Below are 10,912 nucleotides of genomic sequence, written 5' to 3' on the forward strand. Positions count from 1 at the left end.
ATCAGTATTTATTGCTAGTGAGATGTATAGATATCTGATAATAAATAAGGAAACATTAATTTTATTTCTTAGTCATCGTAGTATAAATGAAGTTTGTGAGTATCTTCTCTGTAAAATTCTCATAAGGCTATAACTAGTCTACTAGGGAATTCTAGTGGTTTAAGGCCTTATTGTATATGGTCAATGCAATCGCACTTGGCAAAACGAGATTAGTTAGAACTCCATTTTTTATCACTTATTTTAATTTCTCATATTTGCTTGAGGACAAGCAAAATGCTATTTGGGGGTGGTTTGATAAGAGCCCAAAACTATAGTTTTAACCCCTTAATAATATTACATTTAGACCAATTATGTTTATAATAATAAATAAGAGTTAGTACTGTTTATGTACTTTTGTGTATTCCAGGTATTGGAGTCAAATATGTAAAGAAATATGTCACTTTTGCAAAAAAAAAAAAAAAAAAAAGGAACAAAGGTTGGTTGCTAAGAAGTTCTATGTTAAATCCCAAGTTTCAAGGAAAAAAACATTTTTAAAGCTCAGTCAAAGCTGAAAAGTCAAAGTCAACGCGGGCAGAAATAGCGCATAAAAATCAACAGAACGTCCACAGGCCGTATCTTTAGACACAGACCTTGGAATTGGGTCTACAATATGTCAAAATGACCAGTTCAGAAAGATCTTTCTAATGGTCTAGGCCTTGATACAATCAAAGGAGTGAAAGTGGATAAATAATCTGTTGCAGTAATTTTTAGAAGAGAAACCATTTTTGGACTTAAGTAATTAGATTTTGGGCTTGATTTAATAACCCAAAACATAGCTCTAAAGCCCATGCACGAAATTATAAACCTAACCCTCTCCTATATAAAGAGGACTAAGGTAAAACTCTAAAAAAAACTCTATCCCCTTAGTTAATTAAATTTTCTCTCCTCTCCTACTTCTTGTCTCTTAGTTTTTCTCTTTAGTAAATCTAGTTTATGTTTTATTATTCTAGCCACTATTAATTCAATTCAAGTTATTTTAATAAAGTAGTTATTTCATTTTGTCTTCTTCTTTCTATTATTTATTCCATGATAGTCCCATGATTCATAGCTAAACCTCCATTAGAGGGGTTTAATTGAAGCTTTGATGAAGACTTGACGTGTTAGTATAGAATCATTGTATTTAAGAGTTTCAATTCTAGAGGGTAGTTCATTCACCATGAGAATGGGTTTAAACTTCCTCTCATGCTAATTATTAGTTGGTTAGAGATGTCATGAATAATTAGGGATAAAAAAACCTAACCTTTATGTTGAACCTTGTATGAAAACATAAAGATTTGGGTTGCAATAAAAATCTATACTAGCATGTTAGGGATTAATCAAGGTGGATATCAAATCTCCCTAATTCCTTCTTTATATGAACATCTTAGTATTAAATTGCCATGGTTTAATTTAGAATATCTTTAATATTAGTTCTCACCATATTAGTTCTATTAGAAATATTACTCTTAACATATTGTTGAATTGTTTAAATTAGTGAAATTGTTACGTTCTAAGCAACTAAGAGTGGAACGAATTCTTACTCAAGTTATTGCATGATAATCGAGAGTAGAACTTTGATCTAAACGTAGAATAATTTAGTTTTCTTATTCCTAGCAAAATCACTATTCTATAGGATATCAAACTGTTATTTTACGTATTATCAGTCGGTGTAATAGTAAGTGGCAGATGTGTTTGGTCGACCTCGGCTCCCTTGTACGTCATTGAGATTGTGAGGTAAAGTGTGCCCACTGCACACTAGAGTGAGAAAAACTTGAGTGGAAAAATCAGAGTATTTTTGTCTTGACATATTTGTGAGGACCTACTTAAGGACGCTATTCTAAAGTTTCATAAACGGATCTGTTATTGCATTTCATAGCATAGTTCATTATATATATGTTTATCCATAGATTATTGATTATTATGCACGTATTAGCTTAGGTTTCGAATTAATTATTCTTTATTCATTGCTAGTGAGATATATAGATATTTGAGAATAAATAAGGAAACATTGATTTTATTTCTTAGTCATTGTAGTATAAACGAAGTTTGTAAGTTTCTTCTCTGTAAAACTCTCACGAGGCTATAACTCATCTACTAGGAAAATCCTAGTAGTTTAAGACTTTATTGCATGTGGTCAATGCAATCGCACTCGACGAAACGAGATTAGTTAGAACTTCATTTTTGGCCACTTATTTTATTTTCTCATCTTTGCTTGAGGACAAACAAAATGATGTTTGAGGGTGATTTGATAAGATCTCAAAACTGTAGTTTTAACCCCTTAATAATATTACATTTAGACCAATTATGTTTATAATAAATAAGAGATAGTATTGTTTACGTACTTTTGTGTATTTCAGATTTTAAAGTTAATTATGTGAAAAAATATGTCACTTTTGCAAGAGAAATGAGCAAAAATTGGTTGCTAAGGCTAAGTCCAATGGTGCAGCAAAACACCAAATTTCGCGTAAAATGTGATTCAATGGTACATTAAAACGTTAACCCGCCAACGCTATCTTTATAAATTTTGCTATGTATACAGTCACTTTTAACGATATAGCATATGCTCTGCCCACCAGAACGAGTGGCGGCTAGAGAAAAAATTCCAAATAAAGTTGTACGCTTCTGTGGATAGCGGTTAGAATTTCGATTTAATTTTGAAATAACTCTACAGGCCACTCACTGTGGCGGTTAGAATTTCAATTCGTATTTCCACCCGCCACTCCCAATAGCGGTTAGAATTGAATTCTCTATTTTAAGTTTTTTTTAATAAATGAGTTTGTGCAATTATCATTCTATCCTACCCTTTTATATTTTTTTGCTTTAGTTGTATTTCTTTGTTATAATTTCAATTTTAAGATTAAATTTATTCCGATTTGCAACAACTTAATTAATTATTGAAATAAAGCATTTATTGAAAATAAAAAAAAATTAAAAATTAAAAGGAAATACATAAAAAAAAATGCATCAAATACGTACGAAGCATTTAAAATACTTAATCAAATTAATCAATCGCTTTCTTCCCCATATTCTTCAAAGTGCAAATTTCTTGGAGTAGTTCGTGCATTGCGAAGAGTTTGATCTTTCAAAATTTGTTTCTTTGCATTTTTGTACCATTCTTTTCCTTGAGGTGTCATAGTCGATGTATTTGTTCATGATCTCCTTTTCCCATGCCAATGTCTCACGTAATTCTTTTGTTTTTCTGCAAGTTTAATCATTGAAGGATTAGACGCATCACTTTCATAGAATTTTTTCCCACGGTCAGTTACTGCCTCAATGGCCTCCATCGCCCATTGAGATTGTCGTTTTAATTCTTTGAGAGAAGTTTCGTTTTGACTATCAACTCTCTTTTTTTTTGTTTTGATTTGTCTCTTCCACAATCCGGTCTTTTTGATGAACTAGGTCCTTGCATTTCAGAATCAGGTGTTCCCCCCATGCCATCTTGTTCGTTTAATGGAGCTGGAGACCCGTTATGAAAATTAGTTTGAGAGAAACCAGGTGTAGTTGGAACTAAATGGCGCACCCATTTTTCGTAGTCTTTCAAAATAAACCACGCATTATCAAATTTGAAGGGTTTATTATCTGAAGACCTGGTGACATACAACTTCCTTGCTTGCTCCATCTATAAAAGAAAAAAAAATATATATTAGTTTGAGTTTAATCAATTATATTCTAGATAAATAATTGATATATATATATATATATATATATAATAGCTTACAATGTCCATTTCGTTAGTTCCTGATCTGTTCATATCCTCGGCTTGATTCAAACATCCACGAAATAAAGTAACTATTTTATTTATAAATTGTCAACGACTTGTAACACTTCTCATAATTCGTGCTTCTATAAAACCCCGTATCATCCTCTGATTCTCAAATTGTTCTTTAATTTTATCCCACTACATGTTGCCTGATTGATTTGTTCCGGTAATTGGATCAATTGAATTATCCAACCATGCTTGGCATAATATTGTGTCTTCATCAACGCTAAATGATGCTCCCCTGCTTGACATTGTTACTAAAAGAGAGAGAGATGAAGACAGTATTATTGATAATACAAAAATAAAGTATTACTGATGTTATGGGAATGTGCATTTGAGAAAGGAAAAGACAGTCTTTTTATAGGGTCCACTACACCAAAACAGAAAATCAGTAACGCACACTTTTTTTGTTTACTAACGCTTTTTAGGCGTAACTAAGTTCCTAACGTTTATTTAGCGTTAAAATTGCAAATAATGTGTTAGTTAATTTTCCCGGATTTGAGAATTAATTTGTAACGTATTTATAAAGTTTTGTTTTGACAGGAAACCGTAAAGGTTATTAAGATAATAGAAACTAGATTAGCAAAAAATAATAATAATAATAATAGAAACTAAATAAAATCCAAAATTAGAATTTTGGGCGAGAAAAAAATCGCGCTCTTCTCTCTTCTCTCTTCTCTCTTCTCTCTTATATTTTTCATCCCCTATTATTGTTTTTCCAACGCCTCTCTCTCTCAACCAAACAAACACTTCTGCCGCCACCGACATCAAGTAGTTTTCTCTTCCTTTTCCTTCTTCTTATACGGGTCTGTTAATTTTCATTAACTAATTTCCACTTTTATGCTTTTTTTTCACACTGCTCTAGGTGTTTAATCCACAACTGCAAGTAATTTCGGTGCTAGTTTGCTTCAAAGGTATGATATTTATTTTGAAATACAACAAAAAATTTCGATTTTTATTTGATATCTTGTGTTCTTCAAATAAGTTTCTTGGTTATCCATCCATGTACACCTGACACACACTACTGAGAAGTATGTGTTGTTGAAGCATGCCAAACAAGCACCTTAGGCATTACTGAACTTGTTATGCTAAAATATCTTCGGGCCTAGTGTAATGAGACCTTTAGTTTTCCTTGTAGATACACCATCAAACCAGTTAAGGAGAGCCCAAAAAATAAAAGAAAAGCTGGAGAAAAGCAGGTTCAAAATATTTGAGTTGAGAGATAAAATTCATAGCAGGTTACATAGGAAACCCACGCAAATATTAGAAACTATGAATTTTATATAAAATTCATAGCAGGAAACCCACACAAATATTATATAAAATTCATAGCACACGCAAATATAAAATTCATAGCAGGAAACCCACGCAAGTATTGAATCTCCCTCATTCAGACAAAGATTGGGAATTCTTTCATGTTTACTTGACTGGGAATTGGGAGTATGCCGAATCTCATCCCATTGCACCCCTGCGATATCCTAAATTCTGCTTCGATGGTGAGTATATGTCCTATTCACAGTCCCTCCTGCTTCCGAAGTCCTTACATGTCGGTTTAGATACAATAGCCCTGTGTTAGTATACTATTTGCTCAATCTACCTATTATATTCTAACCTATACCCACTATCATATGGTTTGTTGTTTTGAGTACAACCATATTATGTATCATATCTTATTTTTTATATATGCAAATACATTTTAAGGGGTTAAGTAGTAGAGATACCTTTCGATTGAAGAGAGGGTTTTTCTTAACTTTAAGCTCACACCCATCACATCCATACCGACCATAAGTTCCCCAGTTTGCAATAGTTTATTTTTCTTGCTCTTTTCATGGTTACCGCTTAGCTTAACTAGAAAGATATTCCAAAGTCCCCAAGAACACCCATATGTACGTTTCCTTTCTTCTAAAGAAACTTTGATCGAGAGCCTAGGATTTGATGTTTTTGTACTGAAATTCAATGACCTAGTGCAAGACCATATAATAGATTTCTCTACAGTGGGTGTTCTTTAGTGTATTTAGACTTAAGACCATCTTTTCACTTTACTATTTTACTTTGTTTGTCCCTTTTACTTTTTCTTCCCTTACTTGTGATAGATAATTAATCTCTTGCAATGAGGACTTGGATTTAAACTATGAGTACACGGGGGGACTTGGGCCTGCAAGTAGACATTGCTCACACATATGCCCCCATAGTGTAGGAAATTCATAGTTGGGCAATATAAAATTCATAGGAAACCCACGCAATATTATATAAAATTCATAGCACATAAAATATAAAATTCATAGCAGGAAACCCACGCAAATATTTATATTTGAGTTCATACAATATAAAATTCAAAGCCCATTAGAAACTCACGCAAATAATTTTGTAACCAAGAAAAACGCAAATTACATAACAATCAGGCATAAAAAAACAATTGTTTTTGGGAGTTGTTAGTTCTCTGTTTCAGTTTGTTGGTTTAATCAGGCATGTAATGGGTATGCTCTATTAGTACTATTCAATATATGAATACTATGCTGTTTGAACTCTTCTTTTGAGTCTCTAGATTGTTTGTGGAAATGCATCTTTGTGGTTATTATCTGTTTACATGTTATTATCGTTGTTTTATCCTATGGTTTTTTTTCAAGTAAAATGATTGTGGTAAGTAAACTAATCGATGGTGTTAAAACTGACTTTGAGAGATCTTTTCTTATATGTCATTATTTGGACAAATATCTTGTCGTCATTGTCATGAGTGAACTCGAGTGTTTGTATTTTTCTTTAGTGTTTCCTTGTCAAATTTGTTATGGTGACTGGATTAAAATATTGAGTATACTTACCTTAGTGGTTTGATACTTTGCCGATATTTCTACCGAAAAAAAAAATGATACTCTGCTATTACCTATACTAGACTTGCATATTGAAGGAACTCCCTGATTTGGTATAATGAAGTTAAGTAAATAGTTGTGTCTGTATATGTCATATTGCAAGCTTAAAGTCACTTTCATCCTTTTGCCTCTAAACTATTTTTATAGATTTTTATTTTATTCTAAACGGTGTAGTGTAAGGAGTTATTTTGCAGTATGTCTCAACCAATTCCAAAGGATTGGATGAATGAAATTGACAGATTTGGGATTGTATACAAGCAAGGGGTGTCGGATTTTATTCAATTTGCTAGTGACAAGGACCCTACATCAACCACGTGTCCTTGCCCTTGTAATAAGTGCCGAAATAGGAAAAGGTTTCCGTTTGATATAGTGAGAAAACATTTGATTTTGCATGGTATAGAATCAACATACCGTGTATAGGTTTTACATGGTGAGAACCCATATAAGGATCGAATGGTAGACCGAGATGCAGAAGAAAACGATGAGGCTGCAGGACTCAGAATGGGGAATCTTGTTGACGTTGCTTATGGCATACATGAAGGGCTAGCAGGTGATTTGAATGGAGGCGATGAAAGTGAGGGTGGAGATTTGGAACCACCATATGTTCATGAACCAGATTTGGGTAAAAGGTATAATGAATATAAATAAAAAGCGGAAGAAAAATTATACCCTTCATGCGAGGCTCCTATAACAACTCTCTTGGCAGTGGTGGACCTACAAAACTTGAAGAAGCAATATAATTGGTCAGGAAACAGTGTGACCGCGCTCTTGTCCATGTTAAGAAAATGGTTGCCGAAAGGAAACACGTTGCCTTTAAAGTATCCTGTAATGAAGGCAATGTTAAAAGATTTGGGAATGAAAGCCAAGTGTATAGATGCATGCGAAAACAACTGTATGTTATATTGGAAGACTGAAGCTGACTTAACGGTATGTCCTCAATGTGAAACACCTAGATACAAAGTGAAGGAGGGGAAAACGGGGAAGAAAGAAACAAAAGAGGCGAGAAAAGTATTGAGACATTTTCCTTTGATTCCAAGACTCAAGAGGTTGTACACAATAGCATGGATAGCGCGTGAAATGACATGGCACGATAGAGCGACACCTTCTTGGAATTATATGCGACACCCAATCGATTCACTTCATGGAAGACATGTAAAGATGATTGGCGGACTTTGCTAAGGAAGGGCGTAATGTTTGGCTTGGGATTGCAACCGATGGATTCAATCCACGGGAGTTCAATCCATTGGTTATAGTTGTTGGCTTTGTTTACATAGTTCCTTATAATCTCCCTCCGTCTTTGTGCATGAAATCTGAGTTCCATATGATGTCATTATTAATACCGGGGCGAAGGCACCGAAGTCAAAACATTGATGTATTTCTTCAACCACTAGTTGATGAGTTACAACAGTTATGGAAAGAAGGGGTGGTAGCTTATGACATGTACAAAAGAGAGCACTTTACTTTGAGGGGCTATGTTGATGTGGGGATTCATGATTTACCTCGCGTATGGTAACTTATCGGTACGTGTAACACATGGTTACAAAGCTTGTCCTATTTGTGGTGATGAAACTCCGCCTATGCATCTTGGGAATGCAAGGAAGATCGTTTATACAAATTACCGGATGTTTCTTAAATCTGATCACCCATTTAGGCAGGGCAAGTACTTAGGACTTAAGACAAAAGAGTTAAACCCCCCTCCACCAAGGTTAAAGGGAGAAGTAATTGAGAAAATGCTAAGTCGTGTCCATTATGTACCTGGTAAAGTATTAAAAGGTGCCAAACGGAATGTAGATGATGTAGATGTGGTTGCTATTGGAGATGATGAAGATTATGAAGTTACTGAAGCATGGTATAAGAGGTCTATTCTCTTTGAAATGGAATATTGGCCGAAACATAAGATTCGACATGTTATTGATGTGATGCACGATAAGAAGAATGTGGCAGAACACATAATAAATGCGATTCTTGACAAGAAAGAGAAAACAAAGGATACAGTACAAGCGCGGGAGGATTTGAAGAAAATGGGGATTCATAATGGTCAGTGGATGCAAACAGACCCAATCACAGGGAGATCTGTTAAACCAATGGCCCCATTTGTCTTGAATAAAGATGAGAAACTTGAGTTTTGCACAATTTTGAAGAACTTGAAGCTTCCTTCAGGTTTTTCGTCAAATTTAAAAAATGTTGTCACTTTGAGTCCTCCTGGTTTGCTTACAATGAAATCACATGACTATCACGTGATTATGTGTTACTTGCTTCCAGTTTTGCTTCAACACGCTTTTCCAAAACATCGTGATTTGCGTAGAGCTATTCACCAGATTAGCTTATTCTTTAATCTCCTATGTTTGAAAGTCTTAATCCGAAAGGAAATCCAAGTTGCCAAATACATGGTAGCAGAGGCATTGTGTGTGCTGGAAAAGTATTTTCCAACCACTTTTTTTGATATCAGCATCCACCTTTTGGTGCATTTGGCTGATGAAGGGCTGATTTGTGGACCCGTGTATCCTAGGTGGATGTATCCATTTGAACGGTATGTACAATTTTACCTTTATTTCATATTTAATGGCAATTATCATCGAAACTACTAAGTACAATTTTGGATTTGTTTATTTTAATAGGGCAATGAAGGAGTGTAAAAATATTCCGAGCAATAAACGCTATGTTGAAGGCTCTATTGCGGAGTCCTATATTGTTTCTGAATCTGTTAGGTATGCTATGGAGTACATGCCAAATTCACGGGATGGAAATCACAAAGCTACTCGTGAGGTGTTTCTAGATGAAGATGGAGAGTATTGTGATGAGGGGCCTATACTTGAGGGTAAAACTGTGACCCTAGGCAAGGAACAATGGATACAAAATCCGTAGATGGTTCTTTTTCGACTAGGCGTCGAAAAGCTTGATAAACATTATAGGTTTGATTTCTTTTTTTGACACATTTGACTTGAAATTACTAGTCTAGAAAGTCGTAATAAATAGTCATGTCAAACTGCATAAACAAATTGCAATGAGTATCGCGGCCTTGCAAGCAAGTGCACGCGGTAAAAAAAAGGGATAGCAAAGACAAGTGGAGATACAAACCGAAGTTCATTGTGTGGTTATATGACAAGGTATTGTTTTCTTCTATTCATGTATTTAGTTTACTAGGATATTACAATTTGTACTTTTAACTTTCTAATTGTCGTTTTTTTTTTCACTTCACAGTTGTTGGCTGAAAAAGACACAAATTGTGACTTATGGCGATTTGTCCAAGGACCATTGTTCAAAGCTAAAACGTATAAAAAAAGTATCGTGTTAATGGTTTTGTGTTCTATACTAGGTCGCATGATGAAACAGTTGCTTGCTACAAGAAGGCAGTGGTGTTTGCATGAATGCAATCACTACATTTACGTCAAGTAGGAAGGACAAAAATCCCATTGATGCATCGACTAAGTGGTAGAACAGATAATAGATCTGGACTATACGACCTTCCAGCATGTTGTCTTTTACTGCAATTGGGTGAAGGTGGAGGACAAAACCAATGGTTGTAAACTTTGTCCAGATTCTAATTTGGTGATGGTTAATCTCAATAGGCTAAAGAGTGTTGATCAGTATATTGATGAGCCGGCGATTCTTGCTTCCGAGGCTAGTCAAGTATTTTACTCAAAGGATTTGAGAAATCCTAATTGGTGGGTAGTGATAAATTCACCTAGGCGATTGACAAGTCGAGTTGATGAACTAGATGCACCAACCGACTTCCAATCTATTCTTGAGGACCAACCTAATTTGCAGCCTTTGATGCAAAGTCTAACCTGATTGTAATAGTTGCATTATCACATTTTTAAGATTCTTAGATATTTTTAAGATTCTTAGTTGCATGCAAACTTCTCATTTTCTACTTTTTCTATTTTGAAGTTTGTTTGTGCAATTAGGTGAGAGTTATGTTTTTTTATTATCAAGAGTGGTCTTTATAAATGTATACTTTTGAACTTTTTCATTTTTTTTGTGGTATCCTAGTTTTACCTCTCTGTTCTAACAATTTTTTGTCATATTAGGCTATTTAATAATGTCATCGTCAATCACAACATACCGCTTCCCAGCCTTCGAAGTTCAGTCCACATCCATCTCATAATTTAACTTCCGACTCACATACATCTCAAATTCTCCGGAAGCTTTACCAACGATTACCAAGTTACCTATAGAGTTCAATGAGGATGGGTCATTGTGGGTCCTAACCATGCCAAATGGAATACCCAAGTTGGAGTTTATGTTCGAGCTCAGATTCCAATTC

The sequence above is a fragment of the Coptis chinensis genome, chromosome 7 (assembly GCF_015680905.1).
Source record: "Coptis chinensis isolate HL-2020 chromosome 7, ASM1568090v1, whole genome shotgun sequence".
NCBI classification, from domain to species: domain Eukaryota; kingdom Viridiplantae; phylum Streptophyta; class Magnoliopsida; order Ranunculales; family Ranunculaceae; genus Coptis; species Coptis chinensis.